The sequence below is a fragment of the Equus asinus genome, chromosome 28 (assembly GCF_041296235.1).
Source record: "Equus asinus isolate D_3611 breed Donkey chromosome 28, EquAss-T2T_v2, whole genome shotgun sequence".
NCBI lineage: Eukaryota > Metazoa > Chordata > Mammalia > Perissodactyla > Equidae > Equus > Equus asinus.
In genome coordinates this window covers 6247315-6274334 of record NC_091817.1, presented here as the reverse complement: position 1 = coordinate 6274334, position 27020 = coordinate 6247315, and positions in this window count along the sequence as shown.

The following is a 27020-nucleotide window of genomic DNA, read 5'->3' as shown; positions in this document are numbered from 1 at the left end:
GAGGTAACGGGTGGCAGGGGATGGAGGGAGAAACAGTTGATTAGGCACAAGTGTGTGGTGTGGGCCTGTAATTAAGCTTAGAGTGGTCAAGATGACGTAGCATACACAGAAGTATAAATCTATGAGGATGTAAATCTGAAAGTTATAGGATGTTATAATGCAGGGTTCCGGAAACCAGTTCACATAAAATCAAATCTCCATAAAGGAAAGCAGGTATATGGCATAAAAATTGCAGGCTGAAAGAGTTTAAAGAAGATGGGCTTCCATGGATTGATAATCACCTTCAAATGCTTAATGATGCTACAGAATGGTAGACAATTGCAAAGAGATGAAGAGGAACACTACCAAGAGAACACGTTCCATGCTAAGCTCATGAGAGAACGGAAAATGCAGCTGTCTATGATGTTACTACTAATAACCTTTACGAATAATCAAAGCAGGCCAACATCTTCCAAAGTTCAGTACAAAGGTTGGTTCAAAAGTCCTATTCAGGGTCAGCCCAGTGGTGTAACGGGTAAGTGCCCATGTTCTGCTTGGGCGGCCTGGGCTTTGCTGGCCAGCATCACACGTCCGGATCAGATTAGGAGCATTTGGAAATATAGATTTCAAGGTATGATGCAGACAGAGATCATGAAGATGTAGAAATTGTGAGGATACCTTATGAATACACACCAGAAAAAGAACCATGAGAATATCACAATCTATGAACGCATCGGGTACACTTCCCCACATGATGAAGGAAGTAAAACATGTGACCAGCCAAGGTGGAATTGCCAGAGTGCTATGAGATGACACGATCATTGTGCATCAGAGGATTGCTGGGAACATAAAGTTGGCAGGGACTCCAGGAGTTTCTGTGGGGAAAGTCCACACATTTGGCCACATCCACAAATGATAAGAGATAAATCCCAGGACGATCTTAAAGGAAAGAAACCAGTGTCTAGAAGGAATGTAGTAGACCTTTCAAGGTTCGAGGATAAAGTTAGAAACTGACAACAAGTCCAGAAAAAGGAAAACTGTCCTACCTGGAAAGGGAGAGTAGTCAGACTGGTATGAGATCACTCTGAGCCACTGTGTGCATGGAGGTTGTCAGGACAACTTAGAATTCTGAGGGTGTTTATGACATCATGGTGACCATGTCACCCAAGTTGGCTGAGGTTTCCAGCCCGAGGATAGGCCTAGGACAGTATATTCAAGTGACAGTTACCCAGAAACAGCTTTTCCAAACAGAATCCTGGCACAGAATCTTGAAGCGATCAAAGAGACACTGATTCAAGAGTTGAGAAAGGAATCATTGGGAAGAAGCAATACTAGAGGGGCAAGCACTGAGAGGAGAACAGTGTCATCTACTCAAGTAGATGGGGAGACTGTGCTGATTCAAGCTTGAAACTTGTTTAGAAAAAAGAGGCCAGACCTGGGGCTTATCAGACCTACGTTGTCCTTCTGCCTTATTCATAATCCAAAGTCAAGAATGATCACTTGAGGACATTGAAGAGAAGAATCAAGACCTCCTTTTCTAGGCCCCTAGCATCCTGAAGACAAGTCTCTCTTTCCATAGCTCTGGCTTCACAGGGGTCCACTGGGTACATGCCAATGTGTCTCAAGAGATCTCATTGAAGCCTGGAAGGAATGGATCTCTGCCATGGTTGGGTGTGTTTCTTGCTCTGGAAAGGCTCTAGATGTGTGCTAAAAAGCACCCTTTTCCAGTGGGCTTCGTTCCTTGGTGATAGCAGCCATCCCAGGCTAGAGTGCTCAGTTGGGATCAATGAGATTCTCTCCCCCATCTCTTATCTTAGATGGAGTATTGATTATGTGTTTCGAACTACATGTAAGGAGGTTGGCTGAAAAAGTAGAACATTTCCATTATATTTAAAGAAAAATAAACATGCCAGAGCTGAGGATGTAAATCAAACAAATAAAAAAACCCTGTAGAAATAAAGTAAGAAACGATCTACATGTAATCTAGTGGAGCGTTCAGGGATGAGGGGTGAAGTACGAAACCACCCAAATCCAGAAAAGGGATGGAAGGATCTCTCCCCTGGAGAGAGGAATTCATCAGATTCATCTAATTTGTCTCGAAATCCTTGGGTCCTTGAAGGTGGTTGCCAGGACAACATGGAGTTTCTCATCTCACAATGTCAAACGAACCAAGATGACCACATGTACTCAGTGCCCAGTTGCACCTAGGCTAGCATAGCAAAGATTACTTCAAGTTACCAATAGAAATTCAAAGATAACACCCAACAATCACAAAAGCACTCACACACCAGCCTACAGAACATACAGTGATTAAAGAAATACAAAATTCCTAACTTGGAATGAAGGAGAATGCAATCATAAGCATGTCAAAGGGAGATAGCTCAGAAGGACCATGACAATTAGACTATGGAAAAGAAAACATGGTCCCAGAATATGGAAGGCCAACAGAAATCACACCTCAATAACCCACAGTAAAAGACGTCAGTCTTTAGACACACTCTGCTTGAATGTTGGGAAGTCTGAGAAAGTGACAACCCCAAAACCTGCAGTGAAGGTCAAACCTGGGCTAACTGGGAAGGGGGAGTTCCCAGACTGCTCCAAACGGGCTCTGAAACCGTGTGTCCATGAAGCTTGCTGGGACAGCAGAGACAAAACTCTGACAAATCCTCTGACATCACAGTGCACCAGAAAAACAACCTGGCCTAGTCGACACAGGGCCAGAGTTGGGCTCAAGTAGCATATTCAAGTCACATTCCACTCAACTACAGGTTGGCAATGGAACATGTAAAGGGCCGGCCAGTGTTGCAGGGTTGAAGTCCACGTGTTCTTGGTCGGCCGGCCCCGGTCGGGAGCGTGGAATCCTGGGGTGATCTTCCTCATGGTGGTTACAGCCATCTGGGGCAGGCGTCCGAGGTAGTGTAGAGGCAGTTGGGTAATGACGTTAGACAGTGCCACTCATCCTCAGCAAGTACAGCAGCATTGTCAGCAGATGTGAGCATAGCAATAAACGTTTGCCAAAACAGAACCAATTAAAAGGTGCAAAGAATAGAAATAATGAACCTCAAAAAGGGAAGCATGCCAGTAGGAGAAATAAGATATCTAAGACTATGCTTCGCCAAACAGATGCAAGCTATGTAAACCAAAACCTGGCAAAGCTTTGCGGAAAGAAATTCCAGAAGACCTAAGGAAACGGAAGGCTATTTCATGCTCTTCGAATGGAAGAACTAATACACTTGAAACGTCCATACCCCATAAAGCAATCTGTGGATTCCATGCAATCCCAGTCCAAGTTGCAGCAATGTTTCTCACAGAAATAGAGAGAGGATAGTAAAGCCTCTATCCAGCAGCAAAGGAATCTGAATACCCAAAGGAATCCTGAGGAAAACGAACAAAGCATGACATATCACACTGTCTGATTTCCTCATGTCGGACGGAGCGCAATGAACCGAAATGGCACAGTCTGGGTCCAAAAACAGGCACACAGACACATGGAACAGAATCGAGAGCCCAGAGGTCAACTTACGTACATATGGACAACCCATTTTCGACAATAGAACCAAGAGGAGACAGCGGAGAAAGGAGAGTCTCAACAAGCACCGGTGCATGGAAGACTGCACAGCCACATGTAACACAATGAGAGTAGACCATGATGTTACACCAGGCACACACACCACCCCGAAATGGATTAAAGCCTTGAATGGAAGACTTGAAACCGTGCATCTTCTAGGAGACAACCCAGGCAGCTTGCTCTTTGACATCTGGCTTAGCCACCTACTTGGAAGAAGCATGTTTGACTAGTCAAGGGCAACAAAGGAAACAAGAAACAAACGGGACTTCATACACTGCAGAAGCTTCTGCCCAGACAAGGAAACCATCGACTCAGTGCAACGTCAGCACAACAACTGGGAGAGGATGTTTTCAAAACACACATCAGAGAAGGGGTTAAGAGCCAAAAGATCCAATGACCTCATACGTCTCCAAAAGAGAAAACGCAATAAGCCCACTAAAACCTGGGCAGAAGATGCAAACAGAGATTTCTCCCCAGAAGATAGAAAGATGGCCAATAGGCTGTATGAAAACATGTTCCTCATCAGGAAGTCCCATGCCAGTGCAAATCCAAACTTCAATGAGATAGCAGCTTACTGTGGTCACAATGGCCCTAAGTAACAAGCCAGGAAACAAGTGTCTGAGAGGAGGTGGAGAGAAGTGAAGCCTCCAGCACTGCTGGTGGTAGTGTAAACCGATGCTGCCACTTCACAAAGCAGTGTGGACTTGCCTCAGAAATTTAAGATTCCATCTACCATATGATCCAGCTCTTCCTCGGTGGTGTACTTATCCAAAGAACTTGGAAACACCAATGCATAGAGATCCCTGCACCGCTGTGTTCACCACGGCCTTGCTCCTGATATCCAAGACTTGGAAGCTGCCCTGGCGCCCATCAAGGGACCAATGGAGAAGGAAGATGGGCTATAGCGACACAAGGGCATACTACTCAGCTATAAGTAAGGATGTAATCCAGCCCTTTGTGACCTCCAGAATGGCTCCTGAGGGTCTTATGGGAAGTGAAACCAGTCACAGGGAGAAAGTCAAATCCCGTAGGTTCTCATTTACAAGGAGAACAGAAAAACATGGGCTAATGTACAGGTACCATGGGACAGTGGATTGGTGGTTCCCAAGGGGACTGGGGGGCGGAGGGAGGGTGAAAGAGATGATTAGCCACAAGCATTTGGTTCAGGCCTGTAATGAGGCTTCCGGAGGGGAGGATGATATAACCTACACAGAAGTCTAAATCTCTGGGGGTGGAAATCTGAAAGCTACAGGATGTTATAATGCAGGGTTACAACAATAAACTAACATAAAATCCAAAATCCAGAAAGGCGTGCGGACTTACGGCATAAAGCTTTGGAGTCTGAAAGAGATGAGAGAAGATGAACTTCCAAGTATTGACAATCACCTCCAAATGCTTAATAGTGCTACAGAAAGGTAGACCATTGCAATGAGATGATGAGGAATACTACCAAGAGAACATGTTCCGTGCTAATCTCATGCACCAACGGAAAATGTTCCCGTCCATGATGTTGCTAGTAATTCCATTCACCCATAATCAAAGGAGGATAACATCTTCCCAAGTTCAGGCCAATGATTGGCCCAAAAGTCCAATTCAGGGCCGGCCCTGTGGTGTATGGGGTAAGTGCCCACGTTCCGCTTGGGCGGCCCGGGCTTCAGTGGTTCGCATCATGGGTGGGGATGAGATTAGTAGCAATCGGAAATGTAGATTTCATGGTATGGTGTGGACAGAGACCATAAAGAAGTAGAAATTGTGAGGATGTGTTAGCAATATGCACCAGAAAAAGAAACATGAGGGTACTACAATGTGTGAACGCAGCTGGTACACTTGCCAAATGAAGAAGGAAGGAAAACTTGTAACCTGCCAAGGTGGACTTGTGAGACTGCTATGAGATGAAACGATCATTGCGCATCAGAGGATTGCCTGGGCAACCTCAACTTGGGAAGTACTCCAGCTCTTTCTATAGGGAAGGTCCACCCATTTGGTCATAGCCACAAATTATGAGAGATGACCTAGGATAATCTTAAAGGAAAGAAACCAGTGTCTAGAGAGAATGTAGTACACCTTTCAAAGTTGGAGGATAAAGTTGGAAACCGACAAGAAATCCAGAAAAAGGAAAACTATCCTGCCTGGAAAAGGTGCGTGGTCAGACTTGTATAAGATGGCTCTGAAACATGGTGTGCAGGGAGGTTGTCAGGACAACTTGTAACTTTGAGGGTGTTTATGATATCACGGTGAACATGTCACCCAAGATTGCCGCATATTTCCAGTCGGAGCGTTGGACTAGGCTAGGATATTCAAGTGAGAGATACCCAGAGACAGCTGTTACAAACAGAAACTGGGCACAGAATCTTGAAGAGATCAAAGAGACTATGATCCAAGGGATAAGAAAGGAATCATTGGGAAGAAGCGATAATAGAGGGACAAGCACCAAGAGGGGAACATTGTCATCTACTCAAGTAGATGGGGAGACCATGCTGATTCAAGCTTGAAACTTGATTGGAAGCAAGAGGCCAGACTTGGGGCTTATCAGACCGACATTGTCCTTCTGACTTAATCTTAATCCAAAGTCAAGAATGAAGTCTTCAGGACATCAAAGAGGAGAATCCATGCCTCCTTTCCTGGGCCCCTAGCATTCTTTGAGGAGAAGTCTCCCTTTCCATAGCTCTGGCATCACGGGGGCCCACTGGGTAGACGGTTATGTCTCACAAGAGTACTCTTTGAAGCCCTGAAGGCGTGGGCACCTGTCATGCTTGGGGTATGTCTCCTTGTTTGGAAGGGCTCCAGAAGTGTGCTGAAATGCACCCTTTTCCAGAGGGCTTCATTCCTTTGTGAAGGCTGCCCTCCCAGGCTAGATTGCTCCATTGGACTCTAATGAAGTTCTCTCCCCATATCTCTGACCCTAGAAGGAGTATTGATTATGTGTTTTGACACCTTATGTAAGGAGTTGGTGGAAAATTAGAACATCACAGTGACATTTAAAGAAAACTACACATGCCAGATCTGAGGATGTAAATCAAACAAATAAACCCTATAGAAATAAAGCAAGCCAGTATCTGGACGTAAGCTAGTGGAATGTTCAAGGATCAGGGCTCAAGTTAGAAACTTCCCAAATCCAGAAAAGAGACAGAAAAATCTGTTGCCTGGAGAGAGGAGTTCATCAGATTTGTCTAATTTGTCTCGGAAACATCATTTCCGTGAAGGTGGTTGCCAGGACACCCATGAATCTGGAGTTTCTGATCTCAGAATGTGAAACCATCCAAGAGGACCTGGTGTTCTCGGTGCTCAGTTTGGCCTAGGCTAGGATAGCAGAGATTCCTTCAAGTGACAGATGGAAATTCCAAGACAACACCCAACAATCACGAAAGGACTCACACCTCGGCCTACAGAAAATATGGTGATTAAAAAAATACAAAATTAATAACTTGGCATGAAGGAGAACAGCTTCATAAGCATATGTAGGGGAGATAGCTGAGAAAGACCATGATGATTAGACTATGGAAATGAAACCAAGGTCCCAGAATATGGAAGGCAAACTGAAATCACACCTGAATAATCCACTGTGAAATATGTCATTCATTAGACAGACTCTGCTGGAATGTTTGAAAGTCCGAGGAATTCACAATCCCAAATACTGCAGCGAAGGTCAAAGCTGGGCTACCTGGGAAGGGTGAGTTACGAGTTTGCTCCAAGTGGGCTATGAAAGCCGGTGTCCATGAAGCTTGCTGGGACAGCAGAGACACAATTCTGACAGATCCTCTGACATCACACTGGACCAGATAAACAAGCTGGCCTCATCTACACAGGGCCAGAGTTGGTCTCAAGTAGCATACTCGAGTCACCTTCCACTCAACTGCAGGCTGTCAATGGAACATGAAAGGGGCTGGCTAGTGGTGCAGCGGTGACGTCCACGCGCTCTGGTTTCGGCAGCCAGTGGTGGCAGCATAGAATCCTGGCGTGAACCTCCTCACAGCTGGTCCAGCCATTCTGGGACAGGCGTCCGAGGTAGTGTAGAGGCAGATGGGAAGAGACGTTAGACAGAGCCCTCTTCATCAGGAAATACAGGAGCATTGCCAACAGATGTGAGCACAGCGATAAACTTCTGCCTAAACAGAAGCAATTAAAAGTTACAAATGATAGAAAAACTTACCCTCAAAAAAAAATAAAAGCATGCTTTAGAAGATGAAGGTATCTAGGAATAACCTGAGCCAAACAGGTGAAAGCTATGTAAACCGAGAAATAGCAAAGCTTTGAGGAAAGAAATTCTACAAGACACAAGGAACTGCAAGGGCATTCAGTGCTCTTGGAATGGAAGAAGTAACACATTTGAAACGTCCGTACTGGATAAAGCAATCTCTGGATTGCATGCAATCCCAGTCAACATTGCAGCAATCTTTCCCACAGAAATAGAAGAGGGAATCCTAATGTTTCTCTCCAGCAACAAAAGACCCTGAAGGACCAAAGGAATCCTGAGGAAAACAAAGAAATCATGACGTATCATCACAATGATTCCTTTCTTATCCCTTGAACCAGCGTCTCTTTGGTCTCTTCAAGATTCTGTGCCTGGTTTCTGTTTGTAAAAGCTGTTTCTGGGTATCTCTCACTTGACTATCCTAGCCTAGTCCAATGTTAGGACTGGAAACATGCGGCCATCTTGGGTGACATGTTCACCGCGATGTCATAAACACCCTCAGAATTCTAAGTTGTCCTGAAAACCTCCATGCACGCAGTGGTTCAGACCCATCTCATACCAGTCTGACTATTCCCCCTTTCCAGGTAGGATAGTTTTCCTTGTTCTTCATTTCTTGTCAGTTTCTACCTTTCTCCTCGAACTTTGAAAGGTGTACTATATTCCCTCTAGACACCGGTTTCTTCCCTTAAAGATCATCCCTGGTTTTATCTCTTATCTTTTGTGGATATGGCCAAATGGGTGGACTTTCCTTAGAGAATGTCCTGAAGTCCGTAAGAAGTTGATGTTGTCCAGGCAATCCCCTGATGCACAATGATCGTGTGATCTCCTAGCGGTGTGACAATTCCACCTTGGCAACTCACATGTTTTGTTTCCTTCATCATTTGGGCAAGTGTAGTTGACGCGTTCATAGATTGTAATATTCTCATGGTTCTTTTTCTGGTGAGTATTGATAAGGTCATCTCACACTTTCTACTTCTTTATGATCTCTGTGCCCACGAGACCATGAAATCTGGATTTCCTAATGCTAGTAATCTGATCCACACACGTGATGCTAGCCAATGAAGCCCCGGCCACTGACGCGGAACATGGGCACTTACCTGCTGCAATACAGGGCAGGCCCAGAATTGGACTTTTGGACCAAACTTTGGCCTGAACTTGGGAGGATGTTGGCCTGCTTGGCTCATGCATGAAGGGAATCAGTAGTAACAACATGGAAGGTAGCATTTTCCGTTGGTTCATGAGTTTAGCATGGAACATGTTCTCTTCCTAGTATTCCGCTTCATCTCTTTGCAAAGGTCTACCTTTCTATAGCATCATTAAGCATTTTGAGGTGATTACCAATCCTTGGAAGGTCATCCTCTGTAATCTGTTTCAGCCTCCAAAGCCTTAGGCCGTAAATCTGCACCCCTTTTTGGAGTTTTGATTTTATGTGAATTGGTGGCCGTAACCCTGCATTATAACATCCTATATCTTTCACATTTACATCCTCACAGATTTAAAGTTCTGTGTAGGTTACATCATCTTCACCAGCATAAGCCTAATTACAGGCCCTCACCACACACTTGTGCCTATTCAACTATGTCCCTCTCGGGGCCCAGGCTCCCATTCCCTCCTGGAACCACCGGTTCCATCTCACGTGATTCCAGCTTGTTTGTCCTTTTCTTTCTATATCTCTTTGTAACTTAGATCGCATGGTATTTGACCTTCTCCCTGGGCTTGTTTCAATTCCCCTCATACCCTCAGGAGCCATTCTGGTGGTCACAAATGACTGGACTGCATCCATTCCTACAGCTGAGTGCTATGCCATTGTGTGGATATAGCCCATCTTCCTTCTCCATTCGTCCCTTGATGGGCACCAGGGCGGCTTACAAGTCTTGTATCTCGGGAGTAAGGCTGTGGTGAACACAGTGGTGCACGGATCTCTATGCATTAGTGTTTCCAAGTTCTATGGATATACAAGCTGCCGAGGAATAGCTGGATCATATGGTAGAAATTTCTGAGGCAATTCCACACTGCTTTTCCTACTGGCTGCACCGGTTTACACTCCCACCAGTGGTGCAGGAGGCTTCCCTTCTCTCCACCTCCTCTCTGACACTTGTTGTTTCCTGTCTTGTTCCTTATAGCCATTCTGACCACAGGGAGCTGTTATCCCATTGCCATTTGGATTTGCACTGGCCTGAGAATTTATGATGGTGAACATGTTTTCACATCTCTGTTTCCATCTTTTGCCCAGGTTTTACTGGGTTTGTTGTTTTTCCTCTTGTGGAGACGTGTGAGGTTATTGGATCGTTTGGCTATTCAGCCCTTCTCTGATGTGTGGTTTGCAAACATCCACTGCCAGTTGCTGTGCTGTCTTTGCATAGAGTTATGGTTTCCTTGGCTGGGCAGAACCTTCTGCGTTGGATAGAGTCCCGTTTGCTTCTTGTTTCCTTTCTTGCCCTTGCCCAGTCACACATGCTTCTTCCAAATAGGCAGCTAAGCCAGATGGTAAAGAGCACACTGCCTGGGTTTTCTCCTAGAAGTTCCATGGACTGAAGTCTTCCATTCAAGGCTTTAATCCATTTCGAGGTGGTATGTGCCTCGTTTAACATCATGTCCTACTCTCATTTTGTTACCTGTGGTTGTGCAGTCTTCCAAGAAACATTTCTTCTCTAGACTTTCCTTTCTCCGCTGTCTTCTCTTGTCCCTCTGGTCGAAAATGAGCTGTCCATATTTGTGTGAGTAGACCTCTGTGCTCTTGATCGTATTCTATTCGTCTGTGTGCCTGTTTTTGGGCCCAGACTGTGCTGTTTCAGTACCTAGTGCTTCGTCCTGTATGGTGAAATCAGAAAGGGGGATACGTCCAGCTTTGTTCATTTTCCTCAGGATTCCGTTGGCTATTCAGTGTCCCTTATGCCTGGATAGAGACTTTAGGATTCTCTCTTCTATTTCTGTGGGAAAAATTACTACAACTTTGACTGGGATTGCATGGAATCCAGAGATTGCTTTATCTGTTACGAACTTTTCAAGTGTGTTAGTTCTTCCATTCCAAGAGCACGGTGTAGCCTTCCGTTTCCTTCTCTCTTCTGGAATTTATTTCCCAAAAGCTTTCTTCCCTTTCGTGTTACATAGCATGCACCCGTTTGGTTAAGGTCATTCATAGATATCTTATTCTTCTTACTGGTATGCTTCTGTTTTTGAGGTTCAGTATTTATGTTCTTTGCACCTTTTAATTGGTTCTGTTTTGGCAAGCGTTTATGGCTGTGCTCACATCTGCTGACACTGCAGCTGTATTTGCTAAAGAAGGGTGGCCCTGTCTAACGTTGCTTCCCATCTGCCTCTGCACTACCTCGGACGCCTGCCCCAGAATGGCTGGGCCAACGGTGAGGAGGCTCACCCCCAGGAATCCATGTGGCCTAGCACGGGCTTCCAACCCAGAATGCACGGACTTCACTGCTACAACACGGGCTGGCCCCTTTCATGTTCCATTGCCAACCTGCTGTTGAGTGAAATGTGAATTAAATATGCTACATTAGCCCAAATCTGGCCCTGTGTAGACTAGGCCTGGTTTTCTATCCGGTCCACTGTGATGTCAGAGGATTTGTCAGAATTTTGTCTCTGCTGTCCCAGCAAGCTTCAGGGACACAGGGTTTCAGAGCCCGCTTGGAGCAGTCTCGTAACTCACCCTTCCCAGTTAGCCCAGGTTTGACCTTCATTGCAAGTTTTGGGGTTGTGACCTTCTCGGTCTTTCCAACGTTCAAGCATAGTCTGTCTAAAGACTGACGTATTGCACTGTGGATCATTCAGGTGTTATTTCTGTTGGGCTTCCATTTTCTGGGACCCTGTTTTCTTTTCCATAGTCTAATCGTCATGGTCTTTCTGAGGTATGTCCCTTCGAGATGCTTGTCAGTACATTCTCCTTCATTCCAAGTTAGGAATTTTGTATTTCTTTAATCACCATATGTTCTGTAGGCCTATGTGTGAGTGCTTTCGTGATTCCTGGGTGTCGTCTTTGAATTTCCATCGGTCACTTGAGGGAGTCTTTGCTCTCTTAGTCTAGGTGCAACTGAGCACTGAGTACGCGTGGTCATCTGGGTTCGTTTGACATTGTGAGATGAGAAATTCCAGGTACGACGTTGTCCTGGCAACCACCTTCAGGAACCCAATGCTTCTGAAACAAATTAGATGAATCTGATGAATTCCTCTGTCCAGGTGAGAGACCTTCTGTCTCTATTCTGGATTTGGGAAGTTTCAAACTTCACCCTTGATGCTTGAACTTTCCACTAGATTATGGCTGGATACTGGCTTACTTTGTTTCTACAGGTTTTGTTATGTGTTTGACTTACCTCCTCAGCTGTGGCGAGTTTATTTTTCTTTAAATATAATGGTAATGTTCTAATTTTCAGCAAACCTCCTTACGTGTGGTATCGAAACACGTAATCAATATTCCTTGTATGGCAAGAGAGGGTGGAGAGAATCTCATTGATCCCAACTGAACACTCTAGCCTGGGAGGGCAGCTTTCACAAAGGAACAAAGCCCTCTGGAAAAGATGCTTTTCAGCACACTTCTAGAGCCCTTCCAAACCAAGCGACATACCCAAGCATGGCAGGGGGCCATTCTTTCCAGGCTTCAATGAGATCTCTGCTGACACATTGGCATGTACCCAGTGGGCCCCCGTGACTTGAGAGCTATGGAAAGGGAGACGTGTCTTCAAAGTTTGCTGAGGCCTAAGAAAGGTGGCCTCACTTCTTCTCTTCAATGTCCTCAAGTAATCATTCTTGACTTTGGGTTATGGGTAAGGCAGAAGGACAATGTAGGTCTGATAAGCCCCAGGTACGGCCTCTTTTCTCAAAACAAGTTTCAAGCTTGAATCAGCATGGCCTCCCCATCTACGTGTGTAGATGACAATGTTCTCCTCTGAGTGCTTGTCCCTCTATTATCGCTTCATTTCAGTGATTCCTTTCTCTTCCCTTGAATACGCATCTGTTGGATCTCTTCAAGTTTCTGTGCCCGGTTTCTGTTTGGAAAAGCTGTTTCTGGGAATCTCTCACTTGAATATCCTAGCCTAGGCAAATCCTCGAGATGGAAACCTGGGACCATCTTGGGTGACATGGTCACCATGATGTCATAAACACCCTCAGAATTCTAAGTTGTGCTGAAAACCTCCATGCACACAGTGTTTAAGACCCATCTCATACCAGTCTGACTACTCTCCCATTCCAGGTAGGACAGTTTTCCTTTTACGGGACTCCTTGTTGGTTTCTAACTTTCTCCTCTAACCTTGAAAGGTCTACTACATTCCTTCTAGACACTGGTTTCTTTCCTTTAAGATCGTCCTGGGATTTATCTCTTATCTTTTGTGAATGTGGCCAAATGTGTGGACTTTCCCCACAGAAAGTCCTGGAGTCCCTGCAAAGTTGAAGTTACCCAGGCAATCCTCTGATGAGCAATGAACATGTCATCTCATAGTAGTCTGGCAATTCCACCTTGGCAGGTCACATGTTTTCCTTCCTTCATCATTTGGGGAAGTGTACCTGATGCGTTCATAGATTGTAATATTCTCATGGTTCATTTGCTGGTGTGTATTCATAAGGTATCCTCACAATTTCTACTTCTTCATGATCTCTGTTGGCACCATACCTTGAAATCCATATTTCCTACTGCTCCTAATCTGATCCAGACCCGTGCTGCCACCCTGCCAAGCCTAGGCCGCCCCAGTGAAACATGGGCACTTACCAGCTACACTACAGTGCCGGACCTGAATTGGACTTTTGGACCAACCTTTGGCTTGAACTTGGGAAGTTGTTGGCCTGCATTGATTATTCATAAATGTAATTAGTAAAAACATCATGGACGGTAACATTTTCCGTTGGCTCATGAGTTTAGCACAGAACGTGCTGTGTTGGTTGTGTTCCTCTTCATCTCTTTGCAATGGTCTAATTTTCTGTAGCATCGTTAAGCATTTGGAGGTGATTATCAATCCTTGGAAGTTCATCTTCTCTAAATTCTTTCAGCCTGCAATCTTTATGCCATAAACCTGCTTGCATTTAAGGAGTTTTGATTTTAGGTGAATTGATTTCCCTAACCCTTCATTATAACATCCTATAGCTTTCAGATTTACATCCTCATAGATTTAGACTTCTGTGTATGGTACATCATCTTCCCCACTGTAAGCCTAATTCCAGGCCCACACTACAAAATTGTGCCTAAACAACTCTTTCTCCCACCGTCCCCTGCCACCCGTTACCTCTGGGAACCACCAATCCCATGTCATGTTCTACATGTTTGTTGGTCCCTATTTTAATCTTCTCCTTGTAAGTGAGATCCTATGGTGTTTGACATTCTCCCTGGGGGTTGTTTCAGTTCCCCTCATACCCGCAGGAGCCATTCTGGTGTCACAAATGGCTGGACTGCACCCTTTCTTACAGCTGAGTGCTAGGCCATTGTGTGGATATGGCCCACCTTCCTTCTCCATGGGTCCCTTGATGGGCACCAGAGGAACTTCCATGTCTTGCATATCGGGAGGAAGGCTGTGGTGAACACAGCGCTGCACGGATCTCTGTGCAGTAGTGTTCCCAATTTCTTTGGATAAACACACCGCAGAGGAATAGCTGGACCATATGTTAGATGTATTTTGAAATTTCTGAGGCAATTCCACAAGGCTATGCCTAGTGCCTTCACCGGTTTGCACTCCCACCAGCGATGCAGAACTCTTCCCTTCTCTCCGCCTCCCCTCCGACACTTGTTGTTTCCTGTCTTGTTCTTTATAGCCATTCTGACCACAGTGAGCTGCTATCTCATTGCCGTTTGGATTTGCATTGGCCTTAGACTCAATGATGATGAACATGAGTTCATAATGCTGTTGGCAACCTTTCTGTCTTCTTGGTGTAAATCTCTGTTTCCATCTTTTGCCCAGGTTTTAATGGGCTTGTTGTTTTTTCTCTTGTCGAGACGTGTGAGGTCATTGGATCTTTTGGCTATTCAGCCCTTCTCCGATGTGTGGTTTGAAATATTCTCTTCCTGCTGTTGTGCTGTCCTTGCATTGAGTCGACGGTTTCCTTGGCTGGACAGAACCTACTGCATTGAATGGAGTCCCGTTTGTTTCTTGTTTCCATTGTTGACCTTGACTAGTCACACATGCTTCTTCCAAATAGGCGGCTATGCCAGATGGCAAAGAGCAAGCTCCCTGGGTTTTATTCTAGAAGTTTCACGGTTTCAAGTCTTAAGTTGAAGGGTTTAATCCATTTCTAGGTGGGGTGTTTGCCTGGTGTAACATCATGGTCTACTCTCATTGTGTTACATGTGGCTGTGCAGGCTTCCCAGCACCGTTTCTTTTAAAGACTCACCTTTCTCCACTGTCTCCTCTTGCCTTCCTCGTTGCAAATGAGTTGTTCATATATGGGTGAGTTGAACTCTGGGCTCTGGATTCTGTTCCATTGGTCTGTGTGCCTATTTTTGGGAGCAGGCTATGTTTCGGTACCTAGCTCTTCGTCCTACATGTTGGAATCAGAAAGTGTTTTACATCCTGCTTTGTTCGTCCTGCTTTATTCCTCAGGATTCCTTTGGGTATTCAGTGTTCTTGTTGCTGTATAGAGACTTTAGGATTCTCTCTTCTATTTCTGTGGGAAAGATTGCTGCAACTTTGACAGGGATTGCATGGAATCTAGAGATTGATTTATCCTTTACGGCCATTTCAGTTGTTTTAGTTCTTACATTCCTAGAGCATGGAATACCCTTCCATTTGCTTGTGTCTTCTGGAATTGCTTTCGCCAAAGCTTTGCTACTTTTCGGTTTCCATTGCTTGCACCTGTTTGTCTAAGCTAATTCCTAGAAATCCTATTGTTCTTATGTGCATGTTTTTTCTTTCTGAGGTTCAGTTTTTCTATCCTATGCAACTTTTCATTGGTTTTGTTTTGGCAGATGTTCATGGCTGTGCTCACATCTGCTGGCGATGATGCTGTACTTTCTGAGGAAGATTGACGCTGTCTGACGTTGCTTCCCATCTGCCTCTACACTACCTCAGACGCCTGCCCCAGAATGGCTGGACCAGCTGTGATGAGGTTCACCCCCAGGATTCCGCATGGCCTGCCCGGGGCTGCTGACCACAACATGCAGTGTTCACCACTACACCACTGGCCGGCACCTTTCATGTTCCATTGGCAACCTGCAGTTGAGTGGAATGTGACTTGAATGGACTACTTGGGCCAAATGTGGCACTGTGTAGATGAAGCCAGTTTATTTTTCTTCTCCACTGTGATGTCAGAAGATTTGTCAGAATTCTGTCTCTGCTGTCCTGGCACACTTCATTGACACAGGTTTTCAGAGCCCGATGTTAGCAGTGTGATAACTCACCTTTACCAATTAGCCTAAGTTTCACATTTGCTCCAGTTTTTGTGGATGTGACTTTCTCTGACTTTCGAACGTTCAGAGTATGACTAAAACTTAATTGTTTCATTGTGGATTATTCAGATGTGATTTCTGTGTGCCTTCCATTTTCTGTGACCGTTTTCTCTTTTCCATGGTATAATTGTTGATATGGGCTCGGCGAGCTGAAGACTCAAATATAAGATTTCTTGGACTCTCAAGGTCTGGCATTGGTGCTCTTTTATTTAGAGAATAGTACGGGATGGCATGGGGACAGGACCCATGGGCAGTGAAAAGCTGCTGCTGCTCCCTGGGGATGGGACCCATGAGCAGTCAGAGCTCCTGCTGCATCCCTCAGTTGAGGGTTAGTGATAATTTTATAAGGCATGGGTACATGACTTGTTTTTACTGGAAAAAGAAATGATGATGTTCAATGTCTTTAAATGATTTCAGTGCAGATGGGGTCTGGTTATTGTGCGGTCATATAACTTTAGATACAAATCTGCCCATATATATTACCATGTAGGTTAGTATGCCCTGAGATGCTCTCCATGGGACAGCCCTAATTCATATCAACAAAAACTCCACCGGGTCATATAGATTGGCATGTAGGCCAGGTCACCTTGGGCTTTTCTAGCTGGAGCAGCCTCAATCCACGACATAACCCCCCTCGAACCCATTTGGACCAGAAATATTTGGGGATATGGACGATGTTCACTCTTCTGTAAATACTTCTGGCTGTACAATGTTGTAGAGGTGTCCCTAAATGGGGCCATAGGCACAGGTAGAAGTTCAGTGGACCAGAACTCTTCACCTGTGGAGTCCAAGGCTAAGTTATACAGAGCCCCTGGAGAGGAGAGAATCATTTGACGAGATGTGCTCCAAGAGGTGAAATATTTTGGCATGCAGAAGACAAACAACGAAACAGACAACAAACTACAAGTAGAAATACAAGCAGTATGTTTAACCAAATGAATAAGGTTTTGAAGTAGTGCAGAAACCTGGTACTGACTGGGAGTTCAACCAATCGTTTAGAGTTAGGGTTGGTCAGACATGGATTTAATTTGGTGGCTGGGATAGGAAGCCAGAAATATTTTGACGGTAGTCAAGAATATAGGCAAAACATTCACTTTTTATAACGGCACAGGTGCCCCCTTGTGCTTCTGTCAAGACATCCAGTGCCATTTGGATTTGGAGAACTGCCTTACACATTTGGGATACTTCTAAATTGAGCAGCAAAATGCTATGTTGTGCCTCATTTAATGCCTTCCTACTGAATTTGATTAGGACTTCCATGTGCAAGACAGCATTTTCAATTCCTAATTGGTGAAGGATAATTGAGTAAAGATGGAAATACCAGTGGAAGACACAGCTGGTCCAGTGCTGTTGCAGTTGGGTAGGTTAGCAGGAGGAGATATATTAAATGTAGTTCTACCTTGCATGCAGACAAGCCTAGGGTGCATCATCCAATCCATCCAGGTGGCAGCCAAGGCAATAAAGTGGACCCACATTGACACTGAGGCCCATTAGGGGCTAACCAAAACGTGCTGGGTCGTCTATCCCAGTCAGTCCCAGACCAGTTAGTATTTTTTTTAAGGCTATGATACGAGAACACAAATAACAGGGAATTTTCCCCATAAGTCGAGTGTTATTAGGCCATGTATCACAGGTGTGATTGGTTTGTTCCCAACAGAGAATGATCTTTTACTGGGTTGACCACTAGTAGGAGTGAACCAAATATATTCATTCCAAATTTGATATGGTCCATCCTGTGTCTTGATAAGCTGGGGACTTTAAATTTGGAACATGTTGTTTAGGATTCACCTGTGACAAAGCAAATGTATTTAGTATTCGGGCAGTAGTATTGGAGGAAAATGTTTGATGGTGGCCAGGGAACTCCCAGGTGTCAGAGATAGATGGCCACAAGGAGACATTACGATTAGCAATAGATGAATCTTGTAAAAGAAAACAGTTAGAATCTAATATCCAGGAATACCTACTATAGCTTCTACATAAACTTATTTTTTCTCTCTTAAATCACCCTCATTTTTACAAAAGATAGCCAAATTAGGATGAACTGGTTTGCAAATAAAGTGTAGCTTCAATACAACTTGCTCCAATTATTTACATAAGAGGAACAAGAATAGTAATTGCTTATACAGGCTTTTTAAAATCTGCTTTGCTGGACTTTTTTATGAGGAATCTCAGATTCAACTGTGAAGGCCTTGCAAGGCCAGAAAAGCCAAGCCAAGGACTTGTCATCAGATTTTGCCTGCAGTACTTACAGATTTGAGTGGTGTTCTCTTTGAGGTCCCCCAAAATATTCGGAGTTCCTTACACCTGTCAGATAAGCAAGCTTCCTTAGTTACTGGGTAAGATTGCCAGAATCTCTGTAAACAAGGTACCAGGCCCATGTTTCCAAGTGGCTGTATTCCAGAAAGTCCAATCTTTGTTCCTGAAATGCTGTCTTGTCATATCTGAGCCTGTGTGTTTCAAATATGACATTCCACTCAAAGCCTTGGAAGTATAACCAATGTGTCCTGTTATAAGGAGAACAGATTCTTATGGAACTTATGCAAATATTGCCACTACATAACCATACTCGCTCACAAAGGGTTTCCCAATTCCAGAGGGATAAGGTAGGGAGAAAAAGATAAATGTTTCAGTTTTTCTCATAAAGGCATAATTTCACCAAACGGCTGTAAGTCAAAGTTAGCATAAGAGAAAAGAAAAAATATTTCATTCATTGTGAGAAAACAAAACATCAAAACTCAACAATATTTCAAACAGAAATCCTAAAAAATTATAATCATCCTCATCAGTTCACACAGTCCTGTATAATCAACTCTTGAGCTGAATCTTCTGTCAGCAGATCGATGAACTTAGTTTCTGTTAGAATTCTGTAATTTCTTACTCAGCTCAGTTTTACAATCTGAAAGTTTATCAGAAACGTGTAGTTTAGAACCTCTGTGTCAGAATCCTTTCCAGGAATTTCTCGGAAGATGAAAGATATTTGCAAAAGAAAAAAGCATCAGAGTAAAACAACAGCTATCTGCAAATGGACAAAGGACTCCAAACGGCAATTGCCAAAGAAACTTGGCTACTTCTGTGACATATAACACTTCCAGATAATAATTGGACTTATGACTGATAACCAGGACAGATCAGAATCTTAAGAATGCCATATAATTTTAAGACATCTATATTAATAACATTTACCCATCTAATACCACCTAAGAAAGTCTATCTTCACATATTTCCCAATGTTTTCCATGTAATTTAATAGACCAAATAAGCCTAGTTAGTTTGGTATTTTCCTCCTTATAGGAAGAGAGAGAAAATTTCTTTGAGAAGACTCAGGGGGCCTCTGAAAATCCACAGAGTAATTTTTCTTCTGTCTACCAGGTCAAAAGAAAGCCTTCATTCAGGATTTGAATATTTTTGAGGGAGAAACTTGTCAAAACATATCAAAAGTTTTTAAAATGCTTCTTCAAATAGGAAACAACACTCACTGTGAAACAATGCTCAGGTATCTATTCAAAGTGATAACAGAAAGAGTGAAAAATCTTAAGAGTGACCTCAGTCATTATTTTCACAAAACAGATTTGTGTCTTAGGTAGAATTACTCAAAGGAATAGCTTTTATAACCTCTTTATCAAGAGCAGATCCAAAGTTCAAGAAAAAGTATCCTTTCAGAGAAAACCAAATTTGAATTTCTGCACGTACTTATTTTTAACATTCAAACTCATGCACTTAATTGAACTTACTTTAGTCTACTTGACCAGGCATAAAACTCCTTTCGGAATTTCTCCTTCACAAGCATTCTACAACTTTGTCCCAAAGTCTTTCTTTTTCCTTTCTAGTACATCAGGACAAATTTATGTTTCTTAACCTATCAAACAAAAACATTTCCATTCTTTATACCTTTTTTACTGAAAACATCCATTTTAACTTCGTTGAATACAGAGCTCTTTTGCTTATTAATTTCCAGTAGCTTTAATTCCATAGGTTAATTAGAACATTTAAACCTTAACAGACCTAGTAAACACTAAAAATGTAAACAATTATGAATTGTCTTTTATATCAGCATTCTAAACACTTCATAAATTTAGAAACGTGGTACTTTACAACAAAACACAAGGCATGCTTCTTAATACACCCAAACGCTTTTAGCCTCTTCACTAAGAAGCCAAAATCAGATAACTTAGCTATGTTTATTAATAATGTTTCAGTGTTTCATCCTATCCAAAAATGACCCAGGTATTCAGATTTTTATCATTTAACTTAACTTGGCAAGACTCAAGATTGTTACCAAAAAGAATTTCGAAGCTGTTTTTTTCCCCAAGTATACAGACTGTAAAAGTTATTGTGAGTTTTACGTATTTAAACCATTTTTTTCCGACAATTATGTTCAGATTACCTACGGAAACCTCATGAGGCATTTGAAAAAACTGGTCATCGTTTACAGCTATTATTTTGCTGACAAATTTAACAGACAACGTGAACTTATGTGACTAGTAAACCCAGGATGAATGCCAGCATACTATGCAAATACTGACAACTCTGACAAGAAGACTATTTTCAATCAAACCAACAAACTTAAACAAGTTTTCATTTAACATAGGTTAATTCACATCTCGTTTACTTTGAAAGGCACTGAGTTAATTTCTACTACATTTAGAATTTAATAAAGCACTTACTTTAAGCCAACTAAACAGAAATCTTAATTTTGGCCATAGCATCCAGGATAAAAGTATCACACCTATAACATACACATAGACACACCTACAGTGAGACTGTACAACCATCCTTTTAAAAACTACTGCTGTGAGTCAGGAACAATAATATTGAGCTCACAAGTTATGAATCCAAACTTTGTTTTGAGCGTTTTTACTAATACTTATGGAGAAGACCTTTGACATGCTAGACTTTTGGCAAAGACACACTTATGTTCATTTAATCTTTCCCCTCCTTTTTTGTTTTTCAGTCTTAAGAATGAGTGATGGACTGGACAGTAGTTCCTGGAGAGGGAGGATGATAATCTTTTTCATGATAAAGGAACTAGGTGGAATCTGAACTGCCTCTAGAGCTGTCTTTCCAGTCTTGCAAGGATTTTGTAAGGACAGTTGCTCTTTATTTCCCAGAAACTGGACTGTAACTTGAAGGTTCTTTTAGGTTGATCCACCTGTCCAACTGCACCAGAAAGGCACAGAGAAAAAACGCAGATTTTCTCCTAGTTGGAGTTTCTGAGGCATCACCCATACAATTGAAAGTGTTTCTAATTAGTTAGAAGGATTTTGAGTGGTGAGTCTCTGGGGATGCTTACGGCATTCCCCATGGCAGTAAAGCCAGTGTCTGACTGACAGTGGACTGGAAAAGGGTGCAGTGCCCACAGAAGCCGGGAACTGGCTGGAGGTCAGGGCTCCCAGCAGCCGGGTTGAGAGTTAAGTCCCTTGCAAAATGTTTTCAAGTTTTTCGATTTTACAGAAGGTCCAGGTTCTGGTCAGGTTCAGCATGAACTTAAGCTCAACTTGGTGACAACAGACTACATGATGAGCAAAACAAAGAAAGGAAAAGAAGACACCAGACCTCACCCTCATGGCCACTCCCAGAGGGTTATCAAGATAAGAGTCACACAACAGTTCCCGTGCTGGGGCACACTACCCTAGCATGACAGTTCACAGAATAAATCACAGGTCTGCTACCCTCATAGCCAACTCAGGAGGTGACTAAAATCCTCAATCAGTCATCTGCCAAAAAAGGACACCCTACTTGGTGTTGCCGTGGTGATCAGGGTAGAAAGCCAAAGTTGGGGTTCCCAGGCGTGGAGGCCTTGACTCTTCAAAGATTCTTCTGTTTTCCGGTTGCAAAGCTCAAAAGGAGATGAAAATGGCCCGTGTAACTCTAACAAAGATGAAAGAGACACGTGAATTTCCTTGAAAATCCCCTGTGAACCTAGGGCAGCATCCCACCTGTCGTTCCTAATGTGGGGTTCCTATAGCAATGGGTGATGGGGAAGTCCACCAGCATTGCATCCCTTGTGTACCTTCCCTCGGATGCCTGGCAGTAACAGGTGCCTGGTGAACATCTTTCCTATTCTGCCTGGCAGCAATAGATGCCTGGTGAATGGTCCCTGAGAGAAAAGGAGAAGTTTAAGAGAGAAGAGGATAGAGAAAAATAGTGAGGAATTTTCCGCCACTTTGGGGGACATTCTACCCAATTGCGTGTTGGAGCCATTCTCCGAGAAGGGTTTTCCATACTCAACCAAAGGTTAGACTTTCTTACTTGCCTTGAACTGGACTCCCAATTGGGACATTCACACAGTTCAGAGCATGGTCAGGTGCCATGGGAGGTAGCCCAATACAGCCTGAGGAAAAGAAACCTTCCACGGGAGTCTTGCAGATTCCCGACCATCCTAATGACTTAAGTGGCCAACCTGTGCCCACGTAAAATTTATATATCAGAGATAGAGTCAGGAAGGAACGGATTAATTCATTCTACATCACCCTTAGGCTTAAGGTACTGATTCTCTTCAAGCCGAATGCCATGATTTGCCCCACAGAGTAGCCATGGGCAGCAAACGTGGATTCATACAGCTATCCAAGAAAGTTCCTGATGGAGAAGTGAATTTAGATCCATCCTCGAAAAGGAGAGAGGCACAAGGAAGAAAAGGGCATTTACCAGAAGTCAAGCTCACAAACCGATGAAGCAAAATCCCCGTACGGGCCACAAGATATGATGCGGGGTTGGCGAACTGAAGAGTCAAAAGAAAGATTTGTTGGACTCTCAAGATCTGGCAGTGATGCTCTTTTATTTAGAGAACGGTACAGGATAGCATGGGGACAGGACCCATGGACACTAAAGAGCTGCAGGCATGGGGACAGGACCCATGGGCAGTCACAGCTCCTGCTGCTGCCCTGAGTACAGGGTAAGTGCTAATTTTATAAGCATAGTTACGTGACTTACTTTTGCTGGAAAAAGAAAATATGATGTAAAATGTCATGAAATGATTCCAGTTCAGTTGGGGTCTGGTTATTGTGTGGTCGGATAACATTAGATATGAATCTGGCCATATAGATAGGCATGTAGGTGAGCATGACCTGGGCTTCTCTCACTGGGGCACCTCTAATTCATACCAAAAAATGATTCACCGCGTCATGTAGTTTGGCATGTAGGCCAGGTAACCTTGGGCTTTTCGAGCTGGGGCAGCCTTAATCCACATCAATCGTCATTGTCTTTCTCAGCTATCTCCCATAGATACGCTTATCAGTCCATTCTCCTTCATTCAAGTTATTAATTTTGTATTTCTTTCATCACCATATGTCCTCCAGCCTGATGTATGAGTGATTTCCTGATTGTTCGGTATTGTCTTTGAATTTCAATCGTTCACTTGAAGGAATCTTTGCTAAGCTAGCCTAGGTCCAACTGAGCACTGAGAACACGTGGTCATGTTTGTTGGTTTGACATTCTGAGTTCATAAACTCCAAATTCTAGGTTGTCCTGGCAACCACCATATGGACATAATCTTTCCGAGACAAATTAGACAAATCTGATGAATTCCTCTCTCCAGGTAAGATATTTTTATGTCTCTTTTCTGAATTTTGGAAGGCTCGAACTTGAGTCCAGATCCCTGATCGTTCAGGTAGATTATGTCTAGATACTGGTTTACTTTATTTCTGTAGGATTTGTTAGTTGTTTGATTTACATCCTCTGCTCTTCCATGTTTATTTGTCATTAAACATAAGTGTAATGTTGTAATTTTCAGCCAACTTCCTCATTATGGTGTCAAAACACATAATCAATACTCTTCTATGGCAATACATCGGGGGAGAGAATTGCACTGAGGCCACTGAGCATTCTAGCTTTGGATGGCAGCCTTCACTTTGGATGTGAGGTTCCCAGAGGGAAAGAAAAAATCCAAAAAGGCATGCAGATTTGTGGCAAAAAGCTTTTGAGGCTGAAAGACATTAGAGAAAATAAACTTCCAAGGATTGTGAATCTCCTCCAAATGCTTAATGATGATACAGAAAGGTAGACCATTTCAAATAGATTAAGAGGACTACTACGAAGAGAACGTGTTCCGTGCTAAACTCATGAACCAAGGGAAAATGTTACCGTCTATGAGGTTACTACTAATTACCTTCATGAATAATCACAGCAGGCCAGCTTCTTCCCAAGTTCAGGCAAAAAGTTGGTCCCAAAGTAAAATTCAGGGCCAGCCATGTGTTCTGGTGTGTAAGAGTCCATGTTACTAGTGGGCGGCCTGGGATTCATGGATTCGTATGACACGTACAGATCACATTAGTAACATTAGGAAAGATAGGTTTCATGGTATGGTGCAGACAGAGATCATAAATAAGTGGAAATTGTGAGCATACCTTATAGATATGCACCAGGAAAAAAACATGAAAATATTGCAATCTATGACACATCTGGTACACTTCCCTAAATACAGAGGGAAGAAAGTGATGTGACCTGCATAGGTGGAATTGTCAGCCTGCACGAGATGACACGATCATTGCACGTCAGAGGATTGCCTGGGCAGCTTCCACTTGGGAGGGACTCCAAGACTTTCACTGGGGAAAGTCTAAACACTCGGCCATATCCAAAAAATGTAACAGATAAAACCCAGGATAAACTTAAAATAAAGAAACCAGTGTCTAGAGAGAATGTACTAGACATTTAAACGTTCAAGGATAAAGTTAGAAAGCGACAAGAAATCCAGGAAATGGAAAGGGTGAGTGTCAGAGTGGTATGAGATGGCTCTGAAACACTGTGTGCAAGGAAGACGCCGGGACAACTTAGAAGTTTGAGGGTGTTTATGACACCACAGTGAACCTGTCACCCAAGATGCCCTCATCTTTATAGTCTGAGGATTATCCTGGGATACGATACTCAAGTGAGAGATACCCAGAAAAGAATTTAAAAACAGAAAACAAGCACTGAAACTTGAAGAGATAGAATAGACGTTGATTAAATGGGTAAGAAAGAAGTCATCGTGATGAAGCAATAATACAGGGACAAGCACTGAGTGGAGACCATTGTCATCTACTCAAGTATATGGCGAGGCCATGTTGATTCAAACTTGAAACTTGATTTGAAACCAGAGGCTGGACTTGGGGCTTATCAGACGTACAAATTCTCCTGCCTTAATCATAATCCAAAATCAAGAATGGTGTCCTGAGGACATTGTAGAGAAGGATTGATGCCTCCTTTCCTTTGCCTCTAGCATTAATTGAGGAGAAGTCTCACTTTCCATAGCTCTGGCATTACGGAAGCCAACTGGGTACATGCTAATGTGTCACAATACATCTTTTGGAACCCATGAAGGAATGGAACCCCGTCATGCTTCTAGTATGCCTCATTTTTTGGCAGGGCGCCAGAAGTGCGCTGAGAAACACCCTTTTCCAGATGGCTTCATTGCTTTGTGAGGGCTGCACTGCCAGGCTAGTGTGTTCACTTTGGCTCCAATGAAATACTCTCCCCCATCTCTTGGAGTAGAATGATTATTGATAACGTGTATTGACACCATATGTAAGGAGGTTGGCTCAAAATTAGAACATTACCATTATCTTTATAGAAAAATAAACATGCCAGATCTGAGGATGTACATCAAACAAACAACACACCCTATAGAAATAAAGTAAACCAATATCTACACGTAGTCTAAGGGAACGTTCAATGATCAGTGGTCAAGTTCGAAACTTCCCAAATCCAGGAATGAAACAGAAAAGTACCTTCCCTGAAGCGGATTCATCAGATTCGTCTAATTTGTCTCAGATACATTATGTTCATGAAGGAGGTTGCCATGACTACCTATGGTTTGGAGTTTAAGATCTCAGGAGGTAAGACCAAGCAAGTTGACCACGTGTTCTCAAGCTCACTTTGACTTAGGCTAGCATGATAAAGATTGCAACAAGTGACCAATGTAAATTCAAAGACAACACCCAACAATGAAAAGCACTCACATGTAAGCCTATAGAACATAGGGTGATTGTAGAAATAGAAAATTGATACCTTGGGATGAAGGAGAACTGACTGACAAGCATACCATAGGGAGAAATCTGAGAAAGACCATGATGATTATACTATGGAAAGCAAAATGGGCTCAGAAAAGGGAAAGCAAACACAAATCACACCTGAATAATCCACAACAAAAGATGTCAGACTTTAGACAGACTATGCTTGAACTTTTGAAAGTCAGAGAGTGTCACAAACCAAAAAACCGCAGTGAGGTAAAACCTGGGCTACCTGGAAAGGGTGAGAATGAGACTGCTCCAAACGTGCTCAGAAACACTGTGTCCATGAAGCTTGCCAGGACAGCAGAGACACAATTTTGACAAATTGTTTGACTTCGCAGTTGACCAAAAATGCAAACTGGCTACGTCTACTCAGTGCCAGACTTGGGCTGAATATTTAAGTCACATTATACTGAACTGCAGGCTGACAAGGGAATATGAAAGGGGCCGGCCAGTGGAGAATTGGGGAAGTCCGTGCATTCTGGGTCGGAAGCCTGGAGTTGACAGGGTGGAATACTGGGGGTAAACCTCTTCACCGCTGGCCAAACCATTCTGTGGCAGGCGTGGGAAGGAGTGTAGAGGCAAATGAGAAGTGACGAAAGACAGGGCCACTCTTCCTTAGCAAATACAGGAGCACTGTCATCAGATGTGAGAACAGCGATAAACTTCTGTCAAAAGGAAGCAAATTAAAAGTTGCAAAGAATAGGAAAATTGAACCTCAAAAAAAAATGCCAGTGAGAAGATTTAGATACCTAGGAATAACCTCGCCCCAACAGGTGAAAGCTCGGTAAATCAAAAACTAGCAAACCTTGTGGAAAGAAATGGGAGAAGACACAAGGAAGCAGAAGGATATTCCATGCTCTTGAAATGGAAGAATTAACACACTGGAAACCTCCACTCCGGATAAAGCAATCTCTA